Below are 26912 nucleotides of genomic sequence, written 5' to 3' on the forward strand. Positions count from 1 at the left end.
ATGTAATTACCTCAAATTAGCCTTCTCTCAATAATACTTGTGGGGTGTTGTCTACTTTGTAATCCTTATTCTCTGAAATCTGATTCCACCTCCCAACCATGGGAGTGGATTTCACTCTGCAGTCCAGCCCCTGGATCCACAGCTGACTGGACCAGCAGGGATCACCTGACCAGTGGGGTCACCTGATCACCGAGGATCACTTGTTTTCTGAAATCTAGAAGTCCATCAGATTTTACAAAACAACAAAAACCTTCTACAAAGACAATTCTATGAAACCGGGGAGAAAACGAAATTATATTCCTCTAATAAAGTCAGGAATTATTCCCCTTGTTTGGGTTTTTTGGTGGGTTTTTTTTTAACTTAATTCTTCATGTTTGTTTGGCATAGGCCAGCAACAATATTTATATCATTTATATCCTTTTTTGGTTTGCCTTGCTTGTTGTCACTTTTTAAATTTTTTAACTCTTTGATTTTTAAACAACAACAGAAATATATAACAGAAAAAAATTCCATAGTACTTGCTTTGCTGTTTTAACTCATTCATTTTTCTGGTATATTAGATGAAATTTGGTTCAAACGGAAAATGATAAACATCTCCAGGCAACCACGTCCTTTTCTCATTTTAGTATTTAATTTCATTACTTTAAAAGGGTTGACATGTTAAAAAAAAAAAATCATGATAAAAATCATGAAATACATCCATGTCCTCCGAAGTGGGGTGCACACACCTGGGGAGATGCACACAACCCTAAAATAATCCACCGTCGTGTAGGAAAAAATCCAGGGCTTCAATTAAATTTTCATCATAGTCTCTTATACTTCAGTTTTTCTATATGTATGTCTTATGATGGACGTCGTGTATTAGTGCAGTATTAGGTATAGATGTATCTAATGAAATAGACACGTATGTATCAGGTTTGCATGCTCAAAAATGATAAGCGTACTCTTGAAAAACTAAGTCGCTGAGACAGCCAAGAAATCGCCACTTTTCCGGATCTACATGATTTTCCGCCCTGGAGCACAGTGCCATCTAGTGGTGTCTGAGATAATACAGCCTTTCGAGTTGGCTAAATTTTTCTAAGAGTGCTGTCATTGAGATGGCAAGATCCGCTGTACTAAAGTCACAAACAACGACAGGTAATTTTAACTGTATTATAGGAAACTACGACCACTGTTCCTATGGCTTCCTGCTGGTGCTGCGAGGGTGTTTCCTCTGTCCCCCTGAAGGCAGAGCTTTCCTTGAAGCGACCAGGCTTTCTTCCCTGCCTCATTTATGCTTCTTGTCTTCCAGGTCCGCCCTCCTTCCCCCTTTGGATCTGTTTCTGATCACACCAGGGAAAGGCCTGTGCCTTTCTCTGCGCTTCATCCCTACTTCCCTAAAGCACTTGTCTGTCTGATGATTTGCTTGTGTATCTGTCTACCTAGTCTATTAACTTCTAAAGCAGCAGATCCAGCAGAAAGATAATGGAAGTCACACATATAAGTTACAATTATAACTGTAAATATTCTAGTAGCCACATTTTAAACAGCAAAAAGGAACATAAATTGTATCTTAATATATTTAATGAATCCAAAATAATATCATTTTAATATGTAATCAATATAAAATCACTAAAGAGATAGTTCCTAATTTTTTTTCATGAGTCTTCAAAATCCAGGGTCTGTTCTCTGTTTATAGCATATCTCGATTTGAACTAGCCACATTTCAAGGACATGTGTTTAGGGGACTGTATTGAAGAGCGATTTCTAAAGGCGAGTCTGGTATCTCCTTACAATTTAGTAAGTGTTCAATGAATGCTTCCAAGATAAATAACTTAAAGCTGATAATGCTGCTAGATGTTCTCTGGGAAAATTTGTCCTTTGTATATCACAGATTGGGTCTCTGTAAATAGACACCATAAAGAATGTACAAACAAGCCTCTCTGATAGGAGAAAAAGAGTCTGGTAAATCATATCAATGCTAATTTGTTCTAAAAACTCCCTTTAGAGGCAAGTTTTATGCATGTGGATTTCAATGTATTGAATAATTGTAAAATTAGCAATTGTCAGACTCCTAATTATGCACCTAGATTTCACTTCTAATATGAATAATTTTAATTACTTTTCACACATCTTCTTGCTTTGCCAGCACAGCACACTTTTTAAAAGCAAAAACTGCTCTGTTTTGTGCGTTGCCGTACACTCAGGGCCTCTGTATGGCTGGCATATAGTAAGCATTCCAAGAAGATGTTTGTTCATTTGGGAAATTTGAGAGCTTGGATCAGTGTATGTTCTATTTTTGTCTGAATTTGTGAGTTTCATCTGTTTTTTAATTCATGTCAAAAACAGAGTTCATAGCTATGTGCTAAGTGTTGGAGGCAGACAGGGTTACAAATTATGACTCCTTCCTCCAGTTCAATGCACAGTAAAATGCAAAATGTAGTCCCACCTCAGGACTCACCTTCTCAGACTGCTCCCACGTCCTTCTCATGGGGAAGGCTGGATCTCACTGGTACCTATTGCATTTTTGTCTACCTCTGTCTCTGGTATACTCTTTTTTGTTGTTGTTACAAATGCGATATGTTTCTAAAAACATCGCGATATCCTAAATTCAAAATAATGCAAACATGGAACTTGCCTAGCAGTCCAGTGGTTAAGGCTCCACACTCCCAATGCATGGGGCACAGGTTAAGTTCCTGGTCGCGGAACTAAGACTTCACATTGCAGTGCATTGGGGCCAACAAAACAAAGCAAAACAATACAAAAAGAAAAAATCCTGATAATGGATGGCCATTTTTTCTGCATATTTATCTTAATCACTTGGTATAGCAGTTTTTTTTAAATTTTAGATTGGAGTATAGTTAATTTACAATGCTGTGTTAGCTCCATGTGTAAAGCAAAGTGATTCAATTTTGCATACACACATGTCTATTCTTTTTCAGATTCTTTTGTGACAGTCCAGGGAAGCATGTAATCCTTCTTAGATGCTCCAAAAAGTTAAATAATCCCCTCAAAGGTCAACATATTAATAAACCAAACCAATAGGAGAAGTTAAATATTCTGACTCTTAGGCCATATCTCCACTATTATGGTTCCACCTCTTAAGTTTGACAGTGCATCTTCCAAGTCATCTAATCTGTAGTTTATTATTGTCTTGTATTTAAAATAAACTTCTGGTTTTTCTTTTTCTTTCATCCGTATCTTATAGGGTTAGTCCACATGGATAGAAGTAGGACCTTCACCTCCTCCAGAACTCTGAGTATGAAAGCAGTGATGCCAACACAGAATAAACTAGACTGGTGGTCTGCAGTAACCATCTAGACCCAGTGTTCAGGGCCGTCATGGCCTGATGTTCAGGCTGGGCACTGCACAAACTTGCAAAGTGCCAGTCAGGTGCACGGTGCGTAAACCTCATCCAGCAGCCGTGGGCGTGGTTACCTCCAGGTCCACAAGGGCAACAACCCCAGAAATATAATCAGGTCCAGTACAGTGTAAACAAAGGCGGGGATGTCTGAGCTTACTGAAAATGTGGGGTTCACAGAGGGCCCCAGTCTGGCCTTCACAGCCAGCGGGCAAATGCCTGCAGGGCAGGAACCAGGCCCAGGCTTGTTCAGACCCAACTCTGTGCCCAGCAGACCCAGTTCATAACCCCAAATAAATAATAATTTATTTATTTAAAAGTGCGCGTGTTTCTGGGAACCCCCTGCTGGGTAAGACATGGTGCTTTCACTGCCAGGGGCAGGGTTCAATCCCTGGTCAGGGAGGTAAGATCCCAATGCTGCACAGTACAGCGAAAAAAAAAAAAAAACCGTAGATGTGTCTCTAAGGGCTTTGTAAAAGGCAAATTTTATGTGGGTTAAAAATCACAAAATAGGTACAGGTGATTCTTTTCACTTATAAAGTCCTTGAAAAATACCAGAAAATGCTATTCAATGTTCAGTTGGCATATAATTTGAGGTCCATATCCACTCCTTAAAAGTGAATGGCTCTTAAGAAAGACAACTTTCCTCATTTTACCTAAACTGATAAATAATATGAGCAATCTGGGAAAGCTTCTGAAGACATTTCATTCTAGGAAGAGAAAACAGTCAAAAGTCACAACTCATGATGGAGCTTTAAGTAAGCATGTGACACCATTCAGTGGGTTGAGACACATCTTCTCCATCATCCGTCTGGCGGTTTGCCTCCTCCTGGTATGCAGGGCATTCTGGTGGGATTTTTCTCAAGCAGCCTGTCAGTCAGGGCCCCACTGAGAACACAGAAAAATTGTATCCAACCGTTCTCTCACAACTCACCCTTGGCTTCAAAAAAAAAAAAAAAACAGTGGAAAAGAGTCGCTGAATTTTCAATGCTGGCCATTCAGCTGCAACTTCTAGAGTCAAGGCTGCTTCATTCTCCTTTGCAGACATGCAAGCCTTGGCCAAATCCACTTTCCAGCCCCTGCAAAACAGAGAGAGAGCGTGCAGGTTCGTCCAGCCTCATTACTCTTCAGACCTCAGCACGGGGTCAGTTGTGAAACGATCAGACTCCAATGAAGCCAACCACTGAGGCCAGGATGCTGGCTTAGTCCCAGACATTTTACCTTTCCTTTGGTCGTGACTTGGTCAAGTGTGACTTTGAGACTATCCTTTCAATTCATGAAAATGAATTAAATCATCTCAGGAAGGAAAAAAGTCCCCCTAAACCATTTAACTCAAATATTCAACGTTTATGGACACACGTAGCTTTCTGCTGGGACTTCTGGAGCGTGCGTGAGTTTAGGTTCCTGCCTTTAAGGGCGTGTACAGAAGACAACACACATTCAAATGTGCACACGCGGATAGCGTGTAAGAGTGCTGGAAGGCAGCACGCTGAGAGGGGGTGATGAGTAGATAAGAGGGCAGATGCTGAGCCGCCGTTCGGATTTAAATCCTGGTTCCACCGTCCTGTGACCTTGGGTAAGTGACTTCACCTGTCCATGTCCGTTTGCTCACTTGTTAAACAGAGGTGATAACTGGACTTACTCCACTGACTGTGTGATGAGTAAGTACATTAAGAACAACTTAGAACAGGGCTCAGTTCACAGTAGGAACTCAGTTCCATGGAGAGAAGCTGTAATTTTATAATTAGGAACAAAATACACAGGATAGGAAGGGCTTCCAAAGTTCAAACGAGGGGGAAATTGCTGTGGCTTGATGGATCCGAAAAGGTTTTCTGGAGAAAATATTAGCAATCTGAACTAAGACTGGAAGAGGAAATGTGGAGATTCAGGGGGCTGGATCTAGGACAACCTAGTCAGAGGGATGTTTTTTCACTGGAAAATAGGGGAGGCTGAGGTTGAAGGATGGATCACTCAGTGTGGGAGGGCCAGGCACCAGGACGAGGATGGTGGATTTCACCCTTAGGACGACAGGAAGCCCCAGAGGTTCCTGAGCAGGAGAATGATGGACAAGAGTAGTGTCTTTACGACAGTTAATTCTGCAGTGCTTGGAAGTGAGCCTTGGAGGGGAAGCCGCTCATGGGACGATCGCAGTGATTTAGGTACGAAAGAATGAGAAATTAAAAGGGTTAAGAGCCAGCACCACCCCTGGTGGTCCGGTGGTTAAGACTCTGCGTTTCCACCGCTGGGAGCTCTGCATACAGCACAGTGGGGCCGAAAAAAAGAGTCAGCACAGATGCTTTCATACAAAAACCACCAGCTGGCCATGGTTCTGGAACAGAGATGAGAGGAGTTTAGTGGCAGCATCAGTGACAAAAAGAATGATGATGCTACTGACAAAAACAGGTAAATCCAAAGAGCTGACTTTTTTTTTTTTTTTAGTCAGGAGGAGGGAATCAGAATTCCCTTCTGGACAGAAAGACTTCGAAGTAACAGAGCAAAGAGCAATCCCATAAAGGCAAATGGAGATGTGAAATTATTACAGAAAAGAAAGCTAAGATCAAACAATTGGTAGATGAGCCTCAGATGATGGGAGCCAGCAGAATGATGGATTCAGAGCGGGATTAAAGGAGACTAAGAATTAATGGATAAAAGAAAGAAAAAGACACACTTGGAAGAAAGAGCATGGCTTCTTCAAGGAAGGCGCTTTGATTTTTTTTTTTTCTTCTCCCACAATGGCCATATTGGAGAAGTACTTAAAATGATAAAAGACGACAGTTGATGCTGAAGCTTTGGTTTAAATCAGTGAATAAGTGTGCAAAGAATAAGACCCTGAGCTGGAAGTTGGGGGAGCAGGGGGGTTCATGGAAGTGGGGTGCCAACCACAAGGGTCTCAGACCCAAAACTCCGTGGATTCTGTTCACGTCTAGGTATGGTGCTGGGAATAACTTCAGTTGTTATTTGCATTATTTTTATTTTCCAGTATTTCTTAATTAGAATGCTTAACTTTTTTAAAGTATGAGGAAAACTATTATAGAAGCTTATAAGATATCTGTCTCTAGGAGTAGGCTTCATTTTAACAATTTTCAAGGAAAATGTAGATACTATATGTGTGTGCGTGCTCGGTCATGTCCGACTCTTTGCAACCCCATGGACTATAGCCCAGCAGGTTCCTCTGTCCATAGAATTTTCCAGGCTAGAATACTGCAGTGGGTTCCCATTTCCTTCTCCAGGGTACTTTCCCAACCCAGGGATCAAACCCACATCTCCTGCACTGGTAAGGGGATTCGCTACCAGCTGAGCCACCGGGGAAGCCCCATTTATAGATACAGTTATATTCTATTTTAGAGGAATTTACATACTATTTTTATGGATGAAAATCAAATGCATGCCAATTATTTTTTATTTCTATTTTTAATACATAAGATGCTCACAGCAACAAATTAGTTTAAAAATTTGTTTTTAACTAACCCAGGTCCCTGCCATAGATTCTAAAAATACTCAAACACCTCATTTATCTAGTCAGTCAGTCAGTGGATACTAAATGCATTGGGGAACACACTGGCAAGCAAAAATTAAAAATGCGTACCGTCTCTGCAGAGGAAAGCGAACTGTCCTACATTGTTAGTAGGAATGTAAATTGGTGCAGCCACTATGAAAAATAGTATAGAGATTCCTCAAAAAACTAAAAATAGAGTTGCCATATGATCCTAAAATCCCACTCCTGGGCATATATCCAGACAGAACTATAATTCAACAAGATACATGCACCTCCATGTTCATAGGAGCAGTATTTACAAGGGCCAAGTCACGGAAGCAACCTAAATGTCCATAGACAGATGAATGGATAAAGAAGATGTGGCCTGTATATATGATGGAATACTACTCAGCCATAAAAAAATAATGAAATAATGCCACTTGCAGATCCATGGGTGGATCTAGAGATTATCATACTAAATGAAGTCAGTCCAAGACCTTGTGATATCACTTATATGTGAAATCTAAAGTATGCCACGAACAACTGCAACTTTGAAACAGAAGCACATTTACATAGAGAACAGGCTTGTAGTTGCCAAGATGGGGGCAGGGATGGTTTGGGAGGTTGGGATTAGCAGATACTAACTAGTTTGTATGGATGGATAACAGCAAAGTCCTACCATATAGCACAGGTAACTGTATTCAATATCCTGTGAATAAACTATAATGGAAAAGTATATGAAAAAACTCATATGTAACTGAGTCACTTTGCTGTGGACCTGAAGCTAGTACAACATTGTATTAATATGTCAATTATACTTTAATAAAATAACCTTTAGTGTACCCTCTCTACCCAGAGTGGGATGGAATTTTCCCCTTTGCCATCCTTTCCCACTGCACCGCACAAGTTGGTCATGTATGAATGACTGGTGTCTACTGAGGGAGGGATGCTACAACACAGACACTTGGAGCAGAGCACCATGCTCCCCACTCTTGGTTCCCTGGTCTCGCCCTACCTCCTGGAAACTCTGTCCAACTCTCTCCCCCCAGAGCCTCGCCTCTGCCAGGAGGCTGGGCTCCCCTCTCTGTGAACACCTCTCCTCCACTCACCCTTCTCGGAAACAGTGACCTGTTTTTTCCACCTGCCAGTGGAAAATTTTCAAGTCCTGTTTCTTCACAACGTTGTGCCGGTTAGCTCTCCGGCTGCTTTCTGGACTTGTCTTAACTTGTAAACTCTCCACCTGTGGTTCTCGGTTGGAGCTTGTGTGTTGGCATCACCTGGAGGGCTTGCTCAAACAGAGAGTGCTGGCCTCACCCACAGAGTTGCAGATTCTGTAGGTGGGGTGGGGCCTGGGAATTTGCATTTGTTAATTCCCAGGAGACATTGCCGAAAGGTCGGCCGTCGCAATCTGAAAACCACTGCCTAAAAGGTTTTTGAACAGGTTTTCCTAACAACAGACTCCACTCAACTCCTGGCCTCAGCATCAGCCCCACAGAGAGAACTGAACTTTTAAATAAGTTGTTCCCTCTCTTGGGCTTAGGCAGGGCCATCTCCCTTAGTATCATTTTCTCTATCATCTTTAAGACATTTGTACTGCCTTCTGTTCAGAGTGTTCCTGTAAGGAGGATTCTGACTCCATCTTTTTTTTTTTCTGTTCAGGAGTTGGTATTTTATTTGGGTGATAGCATGTGCTGAATGTATTAAAAGTGGTTGACTTATCTTTTTTAAAAAAAATCTTTTTATTTTGTATTGGGGTATAGCCAATTAACAATGTTGTGATAGTTTCAGGTGAACCCTGAAGGGACTCAACCACACATACATGTATCCATTCTCCCCAATCTCCTCCCATCGAGGCTGCTATATAACACTGAGCAGAGTTCCGTGAATTCTACAATAGGACCTGTTGGTTATCCATCTTAAATATAGCAGTGTCTGACCCTATCTTGATGTTTGACTGCTGGCAGCTCTCTGTTGATGAAAATAATCAATAAGCCATCACTAATAAAGAAAAGATGTATATGTGTGTGTATATAACTAATTCACTTTGCTGTACACTTGAAACTAATACAATTTTGTAAATCAACTATACTTCAATAAAGTTTTTTAAAAAGAAAATTAAGAAAAAATATATCCAAAGCAATTTAAAATGTCTGAAGTAGCCATCAATATATAATCATTTTTTATGTTTGTCAATGTCAACTACATCCCCTTTTCCTAGTAGAACTCTTTGCTTCTGCAAACATGTAAAATATGCTATGAAAAAATGGAGGTTGCTTTTTCCTGTGCTTATTCCAATAAAAATTAATGAAATCTGGGGGGGGGGGGGGGGGGGGGGGAGCCGCGGGAAAGAATAGAAACAAGTTTGAGTCAAATTGAGGACTAGAGCCAGGAAACTCACTTTCCAGATTACTCTGAGAAACAACTCCCAAGAAGCAGGGTTTATAGCACAGTTTTCTATCTCATCCAAATAAAGCACATTAAACAAGTCAGGGAAACACTTCAGGGTTTTCAAACACAGATGCTGAGCACACACAGCATGTCCAGCGAGGCCTGCGAAGGGAGACTTCTCACCCAAAGAGGACTGGCACTGGGTCCCCAGGAAAAGGAGCATTTAATCTTTATTTCTAACATGGATTTCTTTACTTTTCTTTAATAATTAAAGCAAATGTACAATGTATGTTTGATATGCCACAAACAAGCTATTGTAGTGAGCATCAGATTCAAGTTAGCTCATGTCTAAACCAGAATGACTTCCCTATACCTCAATACACAAAAATTCCTTTTATCCTCTCAAAGCTCACCCCTCCCTCTTCCCTTATCCCCAGCATCTGAGAAAGGCTGGGTGCTCCCTGCTTGTGCAGGGGGACGGTTCAAACCACAGCATTCTCTCTGCACATGAGCCCTTTCCCCAGCTCACCCCTCTGACCACACAAGAAAAGGCCAGGCCCCTTCCTGTGCTAGCTCAGGCCATTCCGCACCTGCAGGAGAGCCTGCCTGCTGGGCCTCAGAAATCCCCATTATGTAACTAAGGAGCCTTCTCACATCCCTTCGCTGTATGACATCATCAGTCTCAACATCCAGCACAAACTCTGAAAAATTCCCCCAGGGCTTGGAGGCTTTTTGTTTTTCTCTTTACACCTAAAAACACCCAAGAAAAATTATTCTATGCAACCGAATAGGTAGACTGAAGGAAAAAGCTAATAGATGGAATTTGAGACACCTACCCCACCACCATCACCCCACCAGGTTACTGGAAATGGGTTACAGGCATTTTAGGGGGAGAAAATGAAAGGAAACTACTCTGAAAATTCATACCAGTCCAGTAGAAAAGTCCTAAAGATACTGACATCATCAGGCTGCCTTTCAGAACAAAGATACACCATGTCAACCGGCCCCATTCATGCAAACAGGGCTTCCAGTCAGCTTCATGTCCCACTTGAAAATAAGCAGTTAGGGAGTTCCCTGGTCGTCCATGGTTGGGAATCTGCACTTTTACACCGTGAAACCCCTGGTCAGGGAACTAAGATCCTGCAAGCCATGAGGCACAAGACAAAAAATTTAAAGTTAAAAAAAGTAGGCAGGCAAGGAAGGATCACCAGACATTTGTGGAAACTCTCTTATGAAAGAAAGTAACAAGAAACAAAGAAAATAACAAGAAAGAAAGTAACTTATAGGAGATAGATGCAATGCAGGAAGAAAAAAAATTCCTCACAAAATACCATGAATATCCTCAAAAAGATAAGAGAACCTATTACATTCATGAAGTAAGAACAGAACACTATTCTTTCAAGCACGCAAAAAACATACTTGGGGAAAAAAAGGAGCTCTGAGAAATCAAACGTACAATAGCAGAAATAAAAACCTTGGAAGAAGAAATCTTCCAGGAATTAAAAAAAATATGGAAAATAGAAATTAAAAAATAGAGGAGAAATCCAGTAGCTCAAAGATCCAAGTAATAGAAAATCTAAAAAGAGAGAACAGAGAAACAAAAACATAAGTAATCAACATAATAATTTTTTCAGTTCCCCATATTTGAAGAATATTAATTTTCACCTTGAAAGGTACACATAATTCTAATATATAGATAAACATAGACGTACATGATGCTGTAGCATCATGTGAAATTTCAGAACAACAGGAAGGTAGAGAAGATTGTGAAAGCTTCATTATTTTTCTTGCAAAAGAATCAGAATGGCATTGGAAAACCTAACAAAAACTCTGGAAACAAGAAGTCAAAATTACAAGGGAAAATAATTTCCAAACTAGAATTATATATTCAAACCATTGATTAAAAGTTACAATAAAATTAAATATGTATATATACATATATATGCTCTGATAAGGTAAGCCTGAAAAATCTTTTCTCAGAAAACTACCAAAGGACGTGTGTGTGTTAGTTACTCAGTCATGTCCGACTCTTCGCAACCCCATGGACCTCTGGACACCAGGGTCCTCTGTTCATGGGATTTTCCAGGCAAGAATACTGGAGTGGGTTGCCATTCCCATCTGCAGGGGATCTTCTTGACCCAGGGATTGAACTGAGGTCTCCTGCATTGCAGGCAGATTTTTAACCATCTGAGCTACCAGGGAAGCCCCTCTAAGCTACCAAGGAAGTCCAAAGGATATGTCTCACCAAAATGAGGAAATAAACCAAGAAACAGGAAGACAGAGGAAGAAAAACAGGTAACCCAACATCAGAGTGAAAAAAAATCACCAGGAAGATGGTGCAGGGAGCTCTTGAAGAACTGATTCTCAAACAGGTCTTGAGAGCAATTGAGCAAACTGGGAAACAGCGAGGGATTTCTTCAAGAAGAGGAGATAGAACTTAACGTGACTGATTACATTTGGACAACTGACAGAATATGGGACTAAACTGGTGACAAGCATATAAGATAATGGAGCAAATAATTATTAACTCCAAGGAAAATAAAGCACTTTACAAGAGAGAAAAAGTTACCATTGTATGCCACTTCCCTTGTCTGTAAAATAGCATTTTTATTTTTTGTTTATTTTGTTGAAATACAGCTGATTTACAATGTTGTGTTAATTTCTGCTGTACAGCAAAATGATTCAATGATATACATATATACATTCTTTTTCATATTCTCTTCAATTATTGTTTATCCCAGGATATTAAATAGTGTCCCCTCTGCTATATAGTAGGACCTTGTTGTTTATCTAGTCAATATATAATAGTTGCATTTGCTGATCCCAAACTCCCAATAATCCCTCTCTAACCCTCAAATAGCGTTTTTATAGCAAAAAACAATAGCATTGAATATTCTTTTAACCAAAATTTTTGTACAACTGCATTAGGAGGGAGAGGGGAAGGCAGAAAGTCAAAATGGATGGTAGGTAAAAAAGAAAAAATATCAAGCAAGACTATCAATCAATACATCATGACTAAAACTGTAAAAGTTTAGTAATAGCAAAGTTGTAGCAAAGAAGTAATAACAGAAATCTGCCACATAGGGATATGGGAATAAATTTTAAAAAAAAATCTCACTTGGTTGGAAGTGGTTATTGCTAAGGAGTGGAAACTGGGAGATGTCCAGTGGGTTCCCAAGTTTTTATTGGAAGCCCTGCACACTTGCCCAACTTCTTAAGCTCTGTGCATGTGCAGCTTTAAATAGTTTAAATATAAACTATTCCTACATTTATAAAATAACTTACCCAATAAAAATTCCTGAATTAACTTTTTTTCTTGATTTTTTTTTTTTTTTTGACCGCACCTCACAGCCTGTAGGATTCTGGCTCCATGACCAGGAATTGAACCTGTGTCCCCGCATTGAAAGCTCAGTCTCAACCAGTGGACCACCAGGGAAGTCCCTGATTTTCTTTTTTAACACCTATACTCTCCCCACAAAGAATTTGAGGTGACATATCAAAATACACATGTAACTAAAAAGTCAACATGAATATAGAAGAAAATCAAGGGAAAGGAGAAAAAGAAATACAAGTTTCTTAAAGAATTACCAGATTCATAGTAACTATTTTATCATTTTATTTCTTCAATTGAAAGCAATGAAAATATAACAATTCTAACCAGGATTTATTGTGGTTTTGCTTTGTTTAATTTCACTTTGTTTTACAAGAAGAAGTCTGCAACTCTTTTTAGATGTGAAAAGGGCGTTCTCAATCCTTGGAAAAGCTGAGAACCACTCAACTAGAAAATTATTTCTGACTCAGAATTTGGAGCTACTTTTGAAAAGTGAATCTACACTGTTAATGTTCACATATCAGCTCTGCTTTTCCCCAAGGACAAGCACACAAAATAGAGGCTGTTGTTTTTTCTGTAAACCTCAGGGTATGTTTTAAATATTTATGTGTAAGAGGAATATCTGAGCCAATACTGCTGATGCCAGGGGAATTTCTGCAAATGGGAATATCTATGAACGCATTTCTCTGAGCAATAACTGTGTTCACATCAAGGCTGCTTTCTGTTTGTCAGCATGGTAGATGTAATAGCCTAGGAAACTGTCAAGGAGTTGCTTTTGTTTCTTAAAAATAATATTCTGGTTACCATTAGGGACACAATTAACTCTTAATCGACAGTGGCCTGTGTTTTATATTTTCTAACTTTTGTATTTATTAAAGTAGCAACGTTAAAACTCTGCAAACCACCCAGATCACGAATTTAGAGTTTTCTTTATTCTAAGTTGCTATACTTTATTTTCTAACACTTGTATTTTTCTTCACAAATAGCTGCAATTTACCTAGAAGGAAATTCACCAAAATATTAAGGAAGTAATTATTTTCTTTGCAGGGAACAGCATTTTCTAAAAGAAGAGCAGAAGGGAAGAGGGTGTCGAGAGAGGAGAAACCAACCAAGATAGAAACAAAGCATCATCATCGCAGGCGTGGCTTTCTGAAAAGTTTTTATAAAACTCATTAAGAGTGGCATTTTGTGTTTTTATGTCACTCCTCTCAGTGACTGGCAGTTCAAGAGCTTGAAAAACTTAAGAGGAATATTCTTGTTTCCCAAAGATTCTGTATGGAGGAATTGCACAGAGCAGTTATGCCACCTACCTCAGGACACACAGCCAGTCAGTAATAGATCTCAGACCAAGACAGGGCCACCATCTCTGGAGCCAGTTCTGCCCTCGCCATCTCCAAATTAGACAGATACATGCAAAGCGACTGACAAATAAAGATGTGTTTCTGTGAATAAGTGGAGACTCAATCACTCCACTTCAGATGTTAAACTTCTCTGTATTGTACTGTCAAACTAAGAGAACTTTATTCTTGTATCCTAAAAATAACTAGTAGCTTCTAAATATGTGGGTCCAGAGAAATCGATTGCAATGGATGAATTATTTCAACTCACACACCACAGCACACACAAGTGCATGCATACACACACATGTACATGCACACATACGTAGGCTAATATCCAATGAGGCCATTTGCCACCTAGAAGAAGGCTTCCAAGAAGCAAGGTGGCAACATGTTCCTGCATGGCCAGCTTTGCCTTGAAGGATTGCTGTATCTGTTTGTCACTCCTGGACTGTGAGTAACCTTGAGAATCTCTAGAGACATGGCTGGAAACTTGATGCAAACTGCTGAAAGCAGAATCAGAGAAATCACCTCTTCCAACAGTCACAACCAAATCCTTAATGTGCATGTAGCTTCTCTGATTTCTCGTGAAAACTTCCCGGGCATTTCTTTGGTCACTCTATTGAATCTATTATCTGAGAGATCACCAAAGGATTGGCTCCTGCTTTAGATTTTTTTTTTTTTCTATTTCCATCACAGTCTTCATTTATTTATTTATTTTTTACATAAAATTCTTCAGTAAAAAAGCAGTTTCTTTGGGTCATTTCAAACAGGGTTTGTGGGTGTGTGAAAACAGCTCTTAACACTATGACCAGAGACTAAAGTTCTCCCCAGGTTGTCTCCACAAAAATAGTGCTGTTTTCCTGAAGAGAGGAAAGATAATTTTTGAATGGTAATATGAGAAAGTTAGTAAATGTCTCAGAGTTTAGAAACAAAATTTCCTTCAACATCTATTTGATTGTTCTGATTTATTTAAGAAAGGAAATGCTTGATTCTTTCTCTTATGCGCCAGTTTCAGAATAATAATTGGTTTTCTAGAATTCCTAAAGGTCAACAAAAAAGTTTGTAGGCACACACATGTGTGTATAGCATTATGAAGTCATGGATGTTTAGCATATTTGTTATGTTTCAGTTGTTTGCAGACATTATCCTTTTCCAAATTTTCCCATCATTGGCTGAGATCCCTTTCAGATTGGCTCCTGAATCTCACATCAACCAAAATGCTTCCTTGTTTTCTGATGTAACAAGATGTTTGGGGCTCATCTTGAATATTTGCTGGCCCCTGCTTTAGATTTTAAGAAGAAAAATGAATGTTATATAGAAAAAAGAAGAAGAAAATTAAGTGCTATACAGCCTCTTAAAAATGTGATAAAGCAGAATGATATCATCCATCTAAAAATATATCACTCATCCTGTTGGTGAAAATATTCTCAGACATAGAGAATGTCTTTAATAGATTATTTTTACTCTTCGCTGTATTTTATTCCTGTCCTTTCTTCAAACATTCTAATGCTACCAGCATTATACCCCTTCCAAATCATCCCGCTTTCCATATCTTCACCTTGTCTTAAGAGAAATGCCTGAGCAAAGCTATTCCTTTAGTACATTCAAGTTTAAAGGGTTAATTGATGTTTTTTTCAAAATAGAACATAGAGGGGGATAAAAGTGAAGAAATTGAATTAGAATTAATTATTATAATGAATATAGATAGAGTTAATTATTATAATTAAATATAATTAATAGAAATAGAATTATTTCATTTAGTCACTCAAGGAGACAGGGATTTGGAGGGATTTTGCTGACTCTGTAAAATTTTTTAAACTAGACTTACCAAAATAAGAACAACCTGAAGCAATCAATAAACATCCTTAAAAGCTAAGCAATGCTCACAGTGATTAATGATTACAAAGAAACAATTGTTTAGGATATGTGGAAAAATGTTTTAAATCACTAGAGCATCTTTATTTGCAAAAGTGATGTCCTATAAGAAACAGTACAGTGTCAACTGACAGACAAGATATAATAAGAAAATCTTCTAAATCCTCTGAAGCCAACTCCAGTACCAGGTCAAGCACGGGAAAGTTCAAACCAAACTTGAAAAGATAAATAGATCATTTTGAAATGCACCGTTGGCGCACACTGTGCATGAGGGAATATTTTTCACTCCTCGGCAAGCAGATACATTCACCATGATTCCATCCACATTCGTGGGACTTATTCAATCAATTTAAGTCATCAAATGATCTTCTTCTCCCTGCCCACCCCCTTCCTGGCCCTGAGAATAGCAAAGTCCACTAACAGGTGCAGGGCAGGAAAGTGCCTCTTGATGGTACCATGGCAACACGCCATCAAACACAAAGGGGGCTGGTGCTGAGAGGATGGGGACAATCAACGCAACCCACACTAGCCGGGCGGAGAGAACCAGCCAAAATGGCAACATCACCACCTTCATTCACAGCACACTGTTTTGGACTATGAGTAGAAGTACGTTTCTCTAGTTAATATTTCATTTTCTAGCTGCAATGAGAAAGGCCTAGAAACTAATTTTTTTCACCTAGTATATTCTATTTCCAAAGACCTACTCTCGCACATTTTCAGGTGGGCGCTCTGTCTCCTCGGCTTCTTGCACTGGACTGACTCCCTGTTCTGTTTTTCATTAGCTAAGCTGAACCTGTCTGAAAAACCACAAAAACTTTCCTTTCCCCGTAATGAGCCCCAGTGGGACCCCGGCAAAGGAGCTCTTCAGAGGTTTCAGGAGCCTCTTACCCACATCCTGGGAGGCAAGATGGGAACAGGTGATGGACTTTCCCAGTAATTTCATCCTATTTGGAGGGTATAGACACCAGCCCACTTAGGTTGGGGCCAGAGGTGTTTAAGATGCTTGCAAAGAAGTGCAGGTCTCCATGCCCCTGACTCTGAAGAGGGGAGAAAGGAAAAGAACTCACTAATCACACACACATATCCTTGTCATCACCATCATCCTGCCATTTTTCAGAGGCCATCATTTAGAAAGTTTCTTTTGCACATTGTTTTGCTTCTCAATTTTCTTTAATTACAGCAGAAATCGCTAGGAATAATAAATATTTCCCACATTTACAAGTTAAAAATAAGAAATGTTGAATTATTAAATAAGCCCAATGTGGGGAAATAGGAGAAAACCATTTTTGACTCCAGCCCGAAAATCTGGGCTGTTCCTCTGACTTTTCCAGTTACTTATAACTGAGGCAAACATTCTCGACCCAGAAATGTGACCTGGGCCTCCATCACAAGCTCACAGGTGAGAGATGGAACTTCCCCCAAGGGAGGTCACGGCCCGACAAGATGCCAGCCCCACAGAGGTGCCCACACTGCCTGCGCCTGCTCCTCGGCCAGACCTACCATGAGGAGGAAAGACGTGTGAGGGAAGGGACGAGGTCAGGGAGGGGAGCCCCCACGGTGCCCCCAGTATCTGGCCTCATGCCCTCTGGGCCAGGCCACGGGCAACACGGACCTCCCCCGCCCCGGTCCTGGGTCCTTGCTGTGGCAACCTCGCTCCTCCAGGTAAACTGTCTCCTGCACGTCTCCCCGCCCGGCTGCTTTCAGCTCCAAGCAGCCTCTGCAGCTCTCAGCTTCTCTGCACTTTCAGGTGGCCCCTCAGACCCCTTCAAGGGACCCCAGGCTGCACCTGCTCTCACCAGGAGTGCCCTCATGACAGCTCTGGGCGGTCGCTCCAGCTCGACCCTGGAGCCCGTCTCTGGGCTCAGCTGCCAATTTGGACTCCGGACTGAGCTTTCATAGGAGGATCCCTCTTCTACCCACTGGGGCTTTGTAACTGTGAAAGGCCCAGGACTAGATGTGTGGGGGGTCCTGTTGAAGCCCTTCCCTGAGGCCATGAGGAGAGGATAAGACACATAACTGGTGAGTACTGGGAGAAGGGTCACTGGCCCCTCAGACTGGGGCTCCCCAAGACAGGGCTGTGCCTCCCCTCAGACTGGGGCTCCCTGAGGGCAGGGCTGTGTCTCCCCTCAGACCGGGGCTCCCTGAGGCGGGGCCGTGTCTCCCCTCAGACCGGGGCTCCCTGAGGCGGGGCCGTGTCTCCCCTCAGACCGGGGCTCCCTGAGGCGGGGCCGTGTCTCCCCTCAGACCGGGGCTCCCTGAGGCGGGGCTGTGTCTCCCTCAGACTGGGGCTCCCTGAGGATGGGGCTGTGTCTCCCCTCAGACTGGGGCTCCCTGAGGCAGGGCTGTGTCTCCCCTCAGACTGGGCTCAATGAGGCAGGGGTATGTCTCCCCTCAGACCGGGGCTCCCTGAGGCGGGGCTGTGTCTCCCCTCAGACTGGGGCTCCCTGAGGTGGGGCTGTGTCTCCCCTCAGACTGGGCTCATGTATGTCTCCCCTCAGACTGGGGCTCCCTGAGGCGGGGCTGTGTCTCCCCTCAGACTGGGGCTCCCTGAGGCGGGGCTGTGTCTCCCCTCAGACTGGGCTCAATGAGGCAGGGGTATGTCTCCCCTCAGACTGGGGCTCCCTGAGGGCAGGGCTGTGCCTCCCTCAGACTGGGGCTCCCTGAGGCGGGGCTGTGCCTCCCCTCAGACCGGGGCTCCCTGAGGTGGGGCTGTGTTTCCCCTCAGACTGGGGCTTCCTGAGGCAGGGGTGTGTCTCCCCTCAGACTGGGGCTTCCTGAGGCAGGGCTGTGTCTCCCCTCAGACTGGGCTCAATGAGGCAGGGCTGTGTCTCCCCTCAGACTGGGGCTCCCTGAGGCGGGGCTGTGTCTCCCCTCAGACTGGGCTCAATGAGGCAGGAGTGTGTCTCCCCTCAGACTGGGGCTTCCTGAGGCAGGGCTGTGTCTCCCCTCAGACTGGGCTCAATGAGGCAGGGGTATGTCTCCCCTCAGACTGGGGCTCCCTGAGGCAGGACTGTGTCTCCTTTCAGGCTGGGGCTCTGGGCAGAGCTCAGTCCCTCCACCACTGGGGCTCCCTGAGGGCGGGGCTGTGTTTCCCCTCAAATCCGGACTCCCTGAGCCAATTTTTATGCATTTGCATAAAATTAGAACTTTTTATGTGCTATTTTGGAGTAGCACATAAAATAACCATATATTTCATAAGAATGAAAGGGGCCATGTGCCCTTTTCAAACATCTAGTGGAGTAAGAAGGATCCTTTATTTCTCCTGATGTTGTCTCACTGGATGCTGAACACTGACATTTACTTTGAATTTTTTAAGTTGATAAGGGAGAAACAGAGACTGCAGCAAACTAAGGAAATAGTAGACTACAAATATTTGTCATTTTGTAATGTTATTACTTAAATATTCCCAATAAGTGTAAAAGAATCCAACCTCTCCAGCCTCCTGATGAACCAAAACTATTACTGACAAGATGTATCCTCTGTGGTTTAGTCCTGATTCAAGATGTGGAAGACAGTGAAGCCTTTCCTGGCATTAGCAGTCAGACTGTGTAATAACCAGAAAGTGGAGAAAAATACATGTAAACTATGGATGAACCATAGTAGAAAAGAATATTGTTGTTTTTTTTTTAAAGTGTATGTGTGTGTGTGACTGAATGACTTTGCAGCAATTAACACAGCATTATACATTAACTATACTTCAAGAAAAATAAACAAAGTCACTCTATACATCGGCCTAGAAGACAATTTAGGGCATTTGGACTCAGGAGACAGTTTCATTTAAGAAGTCAATAATTTCCTAATCTCTTTCAGGAGATACAACAAATACTAACTTTTTAAAAATGAGTCCCAGAAGAGAATTTGAACAAATACTCAGAAAATGACCAGATGTTTAGGATCATTGGAATGGATGCCACATCCACAGTGGGCGAAGCAGAGATGTTCCTCCAGAAGTGGGGGGGCTCCCTGCCCAGCTGTCCAGTGAGCTGGCCACTGCTGTTCATCCCTGGGCCCCCATCCTGCCAAGGAGCTGACCTCAAAGGGGGTAGCTGCCTGGTCTGAGTTGACCCACCTTAGCAAAGCAGCCACATCAACCACTACTCAGGGGTGCAAAGACCCCCTATCTGCTTCACTTGGGCTCCCAAGCACCCGCCAGATGGGCTGAAGCCTCTGCCCCAGTAGCCTTGCTGTTCAGCTTCCCCCAACACCCAGTCCTGCTTCTCACACCCCTCTTCAAGGGTCACCACAGAGAACATTTCCCAGCAAATCTCCATCTCAGGGCCAGTGACCTGGGACTCACAGCAATGGCAAAACTAACCAGAAATAAAGTGGTTTCTAGGGTGAACTTTCAAAGATGTGAACACGCATCTGGTTCCAGCAAGGAACCAGAACCCGTGCCATCAGCGTCAGATGTGAGTGACATTTCAGCTTCCCTCCATCTCCTATTGCTGATCATCCTTCAGCTCCACCATTTCCCGCCTCTTCTCCCCACTCCTGTCAGTAACTCTTCTTACCTGATGCCAGTCCCTGGACGCCAGCTGTTGTACTGCACTACTGTCCTTTTCATCATAGGGGACTGGAGTGCAAAAGTTGGAGGTCAAGAGTACCTGGAGTGACAGGCAAATTTGGCCTTGGAGTACCAAACGAAGCAGGGCAAAGGTCAACAGAGTTTTGTCAAGAGAACCCACTGGTCATAGCAAACACCCTCTTCCAACAACACAAGAGAAGACTCTACACATGGACATCACCAGATGGCCAATACCGAAATCAGATTGATTATATTCTTTGCAGCCGAAGATGCAGAAGCTCTATACAGTCAACAAAAATAAGACCAGGAGCTGACTGTGGCTCAGATCATGAACTCCTTATTGCCAAATTCAGACTTAAATTGAAGAAAGTAGGAAAAACCACTAGGCCATTCAGGTTTGACCTAAATCAAATCCCTTATGATGATACAGTGGTAGTGACACATAGATTCAAGGGATCAGATCTGGTAGACAGAGGGTCTGATGAACCATGGACGGAGGTTCATGACACTGTACAGGAGGTGGTGATCAAAACCATCCCCAAGAAAAAGAAATGCAAAAAGGCAAAATGGTTGTCTGAGGAGGCTTTACAAACAGATGAGAAAAGAAGAGAAGTGAAAGGCAAAGGAGAAAAGGAAAGATAAACAGACCTGAATGCCTGCCAGCCGGGACTTAGGCTGGGTTTTGTGACCTCCCAGGGAGAGGATTGCAATCTGGGGTCAAAGATGAAGCTTGATCACTTGAAGCTTTGTGTAATAATGTTTTATTAAAGTATAAAGGGATAGATGAAGCTTCTGACATAGGCATCAGAAGCAGGCAGAAAGAGTGCTCCCCCCTTGCTATTTTTTAACAAGGAGTTATATATCTGATACAACCTCAAAACCGAGACAGTTGTATCAGGCACCTTTCCCACAACAAGCATTTTCAGACAGCATTGGCACGAGGTGAGTCATCCCAGTCATAAAACAATTGACATGAATCTTAAAGAAAGGCAGATTCCAAGGCAAATACATAGTTCATTAACATAGCTTAAGAAAAACATTTCCATAAGAAAAACACGTTGGTTAGCTCAAGGTTTGAGAAAAGTTAAGCTCAGGTGAAACCAGGTGTCATCATGACAACACAGAATTTAAAAGAAACTTTAAAAAAAAATAAATTAATTAATTTAAAAAAATAAAAGAAACCTTTAAATTTTGTATAGAGAAGGGGAAAAAAATGTCTGCCACTTGCAGTTTGTTTCCTCTTGCTGCTTAAGAGGAAAAAAAAAACCTCTGCCACTTACAGTCTATTTCCTCCACTTGGGGACCCCTAGCCTTCCTACCTGTTAGCCACTCAGATCTCTTCAAGAAAATTACAGATACCAAGGGAACATTTAATGCAAAGATGGCACAATAAAGGACAGAAATGATATGGACCTAACAGAAGCAGAAGACATTAAGAAGAGGTGGCAAGAATACACAGAGCTATACCAAAAAAAAAAAAAAGATTTTAATGACCTAGATAACCACGATGGTATCATCATTCACCTAGAGCCAGACATCCTGGAATGCAAAGTCAAGTGGCCCTTAGGAAGTATTAGGTAGTTAGAATAGAAAACAGGAGCCCAAAATGGCAGTGGCTAAAAGACAAGGAAGGGAAAAGCCCACGAAAATAGAACAAAGGAAGGTCTGAGGACCGGAGTGAGGACTTCAGGTAGAACAAACAGCACTCCTGGCCAAGCCCAGTTTGCATAGGGCAGACCCAGGGGGAGGAAAAAACATATAAAAAGAGGAGTCAAAGGGCTCTCTCTCTCTCTCACTACCCTACCCCCATCCACCACACTCTGGGGCTCCTCCACTCTCTTCTCTTCTTCAAGGATGGATTCTCCTGCTATCTTCTAAATAAAATAGAGCTGTAACACTGATTTGTCTAAGAGCTATGACATGGTCTGTCCAAGACCCGAGAGCTGTGACACGCCAAGGAGGCTTTAATGTCCATCACTCCAAATCTTTGTTGTGACGAGACAAAGAAGCGAGGAGCCTACACTTGACTGACATCAGCATCACTACAAACAAAGCTATTGAAGATGATGGAATTCCAGATGATCTATTTTAAATCCTGAAAGATGGTGCTGTGAAAGTGCTGCACTCAACATGCCAGCAAATTTGGAAAACTCAGCAGTGGCCACGGGATTGGAAAAGGTCAGTTTTCATCTCAATCCCAAGAAAGGCAATCCCAAAGAATGTTCAAACTACCACACAGTTGCACTCATCTCACACACTATCAAAGTAATACTAAAAATTCTCCAAGCCAGGCTTCAACAGTACATGAATCAAGAACTTCCAGATGTGTAAACTGAATTTAGAAAAGGCAGAGGAACCAGAGATAAAATTGCCAACATTCATTGGATCATAGAAAAAGCAAGATAATTCAAGGAAAACATCTACTTCTGCTTTACTAACTATGCTAAAATCTTTGACTATGTGGATCACAACAAACTGTGGAAAATATTAAAGAAATGGGAACACCAGACCACCTTACCTGCCTCCTGAGAAATGTGTATGCAGGTCAAGAAGCAACAGCTAGAACCAGACATGAAACAATGGACAGGTTCAAAATTGGGAAAGGAGTACGTCAAGACTATATACTCTCACCCTGCTTATTTAACTTATATGCAGATTACATCATGTGAAATGTTGGGCTGGATGACACACCAGCTGGAATCAAGATTGCCAGGAGAAATATCAATAACCTTAGATATGCAGATGACACCACCCTTATGGCAGAAAGGGAAGAGGAACTAAAGAGCCTTTTGATGAATGTGAAAGAGGAGAGTGAAAAAGCTGGCTTAAAACTCAACATTCAAAAAACCAAAATCATGGAATCCAGTCCCAACACTTCATGTCAAATAGATGGGGAAACAATGGAAACAGTGACAGACTTTATTTTCTTGGGCTCCAAAATCAAATTAAATTAAAATTAAAAGATGCTTGCTCCTTGAAAAAAAAGCTATGACCAACCTAGACAGTGTATTAAAAAGCAGAGACATTACTTTGCCAACAAAGGTCCATCTAGTCAAAGCCATGGTTTTTCCAGTGGTCATTTATGGATGTGAGAGTTGGACCATAAAGAAGACTGAGCACCGAAGAATTGATGCTTTTGAACTGTGGTGTTGGAGAAGACTCTTGAGAGTCCCTTGGACTGCAAGGAGATCCAACCAGTCCATCCTAAGGGAGATCAGTCCTGGGTGTTCATTGGAAGGACTGATGCTGAAGCTGAAACTCCAGTACTTTGGCCACCTCATGCAAAGAGCTGACTCCTTAGAAAAGACCCTGATGCTGGGAAAGATTGAAGGCAGGAGGGGAAGGGGATGACAGAGGATGAGCTGGTTAGATGGCATTACCAACCTGACTCGATGGACATGAGTTCGAGCAAATTCCAGGCATTGGTGATGGACAGGGAGGCCTGCCGTGCTGCAGTCCTTGGGGTCGCAAAGAGTTGAACATGATTGAGCCACTGAACTGACTGACTGTAAGATTAAAAATGTTTTGTTTGTTTTTGGTATATTATTTGTGTGAAAAATATTATAAACCTATTACAGGACAGCACTATATAGTTGATTGTGTTAATTGGGTATCTAGGCTAACTATGGTGGACTTACAAACAAATTGGACTTATGAATGCACTCTTGGAACCAAACTCGTTCATATGTAGGGGACTTACTGTGTAGGTCTTCACTTGGTCTTCTACAGTTTCCTTATTTGCCATTCAAAGATTGTAAAGAAACTACTTCAGACAGTAGAAGTCAGAGTACGAGGGAGCCACAGGAATAGAACAGTGCCTACATGTTGCACAACTCAAAAGATCGGTTATGTTTAGAAAGTGAACAGGGAAGTTTATCTCAGCCATAGTTGTAGAAAACTGTCAATTTCTTAGGCTGAAATGCTATCAGTCTGAGAGGCAGGCAGAGGTTGATTTGATACAATGCTTAAACATAAAGCCTAGTGCAACAGAGAGCCCGACCCCAACGACTATACAGTTCATGGGATTCTCCAGGCCAGAGTACTGGAGTGGGTAGCCTTTCCCTTCTCCAGGGGATCTTCCCAACCCAGGGACTGAACCCAGGTCTCCCACATTGCAGGTGGAGTCTTTACCAGCTGAGCCACAAGGGAAGCCCAACAGAGAGCCCAGTGGTGGGGACCGCCACTGCAAATGCCCAATTCAGGTAGACTTTTCTCTGGCATCTTTAATAGGTGGAAAAAACCTGCCTGTGATTCTTATTCTATGAGAACATCATACCTTTCTTCCAAAAGGGCACTAGATACCATGAAACTATATTTCCATTTCAAAAGTTTTCCCAATAGGCCTGTCAAGCAGGCAAAAGCCTTTCCTCTTCTCCTGGAACCACCTCTTTGCCTTCCTGATGGGCCTTGTTTCCAAGCCCAGTCTCCTCTCCTGCCCCTTACACACCCCACCCATGTCACAAACGCCCACTACACCTCCCTTTCCCCTTCTTTCTTCTCCCCTCCTTCCCTCCTTCCCCCAACAACACACAACACCCTACCAGTTGAACTATAGATGCCAGTCAAGTGTAAGAAGCTTCCTGGGGCTTCATTACCCTCTGCCATTTTAGTTCCACTGGATATCCCCACCACCGCCCACCCACCCACCAAAGATCATCGTTGCAGTTGACCGGCTGAAAACCTAACTGGGGGGACCAATTCAGAAGCTGGACTGGAATAAATTCTGCGCCTCTCTGTCATTTTCTGTCATCACCACCCCCCAACTGCCTTTTGATCTGAAGAGTTTTGCAAACACCGGGGCTGGGCCTACCCTTGGAAGTGACCATTGGAGGAGCTGAACAGGCCTAGTTCAAGCACAAGAGCTGCCACTGTGAGCAAATCAGTTATCTGATTTATGCCTCAGTGTCCTAGTCTTTTAGATGTGGATAAGACCACCAAGCTCGGGGTGTTGTGGGATTTAAAATCAAATTGAGCTAGTGTGTGTCCTACAGTCTGGATAGTGCCTGACATAACAGGGGTCACTCAGAAAAGAAGAGCTATTATCTCTTCTTCTTCTACAGATGATAAAGCCAAACAAGTCCCCTTGAGTGCAGGCTGGGCTCAGCGACTCACTTCTAACAAAGAGCAGGGAGTGAGAAACACGGGAAAGAGATACACATGAACTTTAGAGTGGAGAACATTGGTCCTGTCTTTCTGTTTTAGATCCAAGCAGAAAAATGCAGTTGACTTTTATTTTGGTTTTTCTTGTAGCTGTGTCCCAGATGAGCCTCAAGTCCATGAGTTTCAACCCAGTAACCAGTCCCCTCTGACTCTGACCCAGGGCAGGACTCTGGGAACGGAACCTGGGGTCAATATCATTTCCTGCAGAAGCACAGTGCAGGACTCCGGAGTGAAGCTGGATTTTGGTGTCTGCAGCATGAAGAGGAAAAACGGGACCACCCAAGAAAAATACATATGCAACGAACAGAAAGTTGAAGGTAAGATGCTGGGAATATCAGAAAGTGCAAGGAACAAGGAGAATGCTGAGAGATGTGTGAGGAGAAGCAAAGAAAAGAGCGTCAGGGGAGGCAAAGGTATGGGCTTTGAGCTATGGAGTCGGATCCATCACTGAGTCATAAAATCAGTTACTCAACTGTGAAGTAATTCACACTGACAAAGAACGAAACTGGACTAGGGTTCTTGTATACAGTTAAGGAAACATTGGGAAATATTAGTTTCTGCTGAGTAGAGATACCTGTTTACTGGGTTACCATGTAGAAGGTTCCTTCTTAAGTTGAGTTGCAGTTTTTACAAGTTGGAAAAACACTGAGGTTCCAAGGAGGAGAGGGTTCTCCACAGAGCCAAATCCAACAGATGGGTCTATAAAAGCAAAAACTGTATCAAAATGTGCATGCCAGGTATGGCCAATATTTTGCAAATATAAATGTATCACATCAACTCTTGGTCCACCTTAAACTTAAATAATACATCAGTTATATCTCAACAAAGCTGGGGGAAATGTTCATCAACACAGAGGCCCAGTGGCCGGGTCAGAGCAGTTTCCATGGTGTGTTGGAGGAAGTGCCCACAGAACTGGGTGGAGGGGGTAGGGTGGGAGGGTTATAAGGGGAGAGAGCAAGACCAGACCTCGTTTTTAAGAATCTTGGCAGAGAACAGGGGAACAGGTAGTTATTGGGGGGGGGGGGGGGGACTTAAGATCAAGGTTTATTGCTTACTTAGGATATTATAGTTTATAAGAAGCCACTGAAGTTAAAGGGTAAAGTGGGTCACTGATGCAGCAAAGTCAGGAGAGAGGCCGGAAGAGCAGGTTGTGACCAGGGACTGGGGTCTGGGGAAAGGACAGTTCAGCACGGACCCAGGGGACATCCCTAGTGGAGGACAGACATATAGGAAAGCCTGACTTCCCTCCATAAAACAAGGCGGGCATTCAGGGACCCTAACATGCCACCTGCACAATCTTTAAAACACTGTCGCTGTCCCCACAGCATGCTGTGTGTGTGTGCTCAGCGGTGTCTGACTCTTGGCGACCCCACAGATTGCAGCCCACCAGCCTCCTCTGTCCATGGAATTTTCCAGGTGAGAAACTGGAGTGGGTTGCCACCTCCTTCTCCAGGGGATCTTCGAGACTCAAGGATCGA

At 42.5% G+C, this 26912-nt stretch overlaps 1 long non-coding RNA gene across 1 annotated transcript; it reads right to left on the bottom strand.

Annotated features, from left to right (window-relative positions):
• Positions 1-1628: 1628 nt before the first annotated feature.
• LOC122436521 lies at positions 1629-26873 on the bottom strand. Its single transcript, XR_006268033.1, has 3 exons — positions 26723-26873; positions 26009-26133; positions 1629-4419 (listed from the first exon to the last, which is right to left on the bottom strand). It is a non-coding gene; the product is annotated as an uncharacterized LOC122436521 (long non-coding RNA).
• Between the last annotated feature and the right edge of the window lie 39 nt (positions 26874-26912).

The sequence above is a fragment of the Cervus canadensis genome, unplaced genomic scaffold (assembly GCF_019320065.1).
Source record: "Cervus canadensis isolate Bull #8, Minnesota unplaced genomic scaffold, ASM1932006v1 Scaffold_138, whole genome shotgun sequence".
Lineage (NCBI taxonomy): Eukaryota > Metazoa > Chordata > Mammalia > Artiodactyla > Cervidae > Cervus > Cervus canadensis.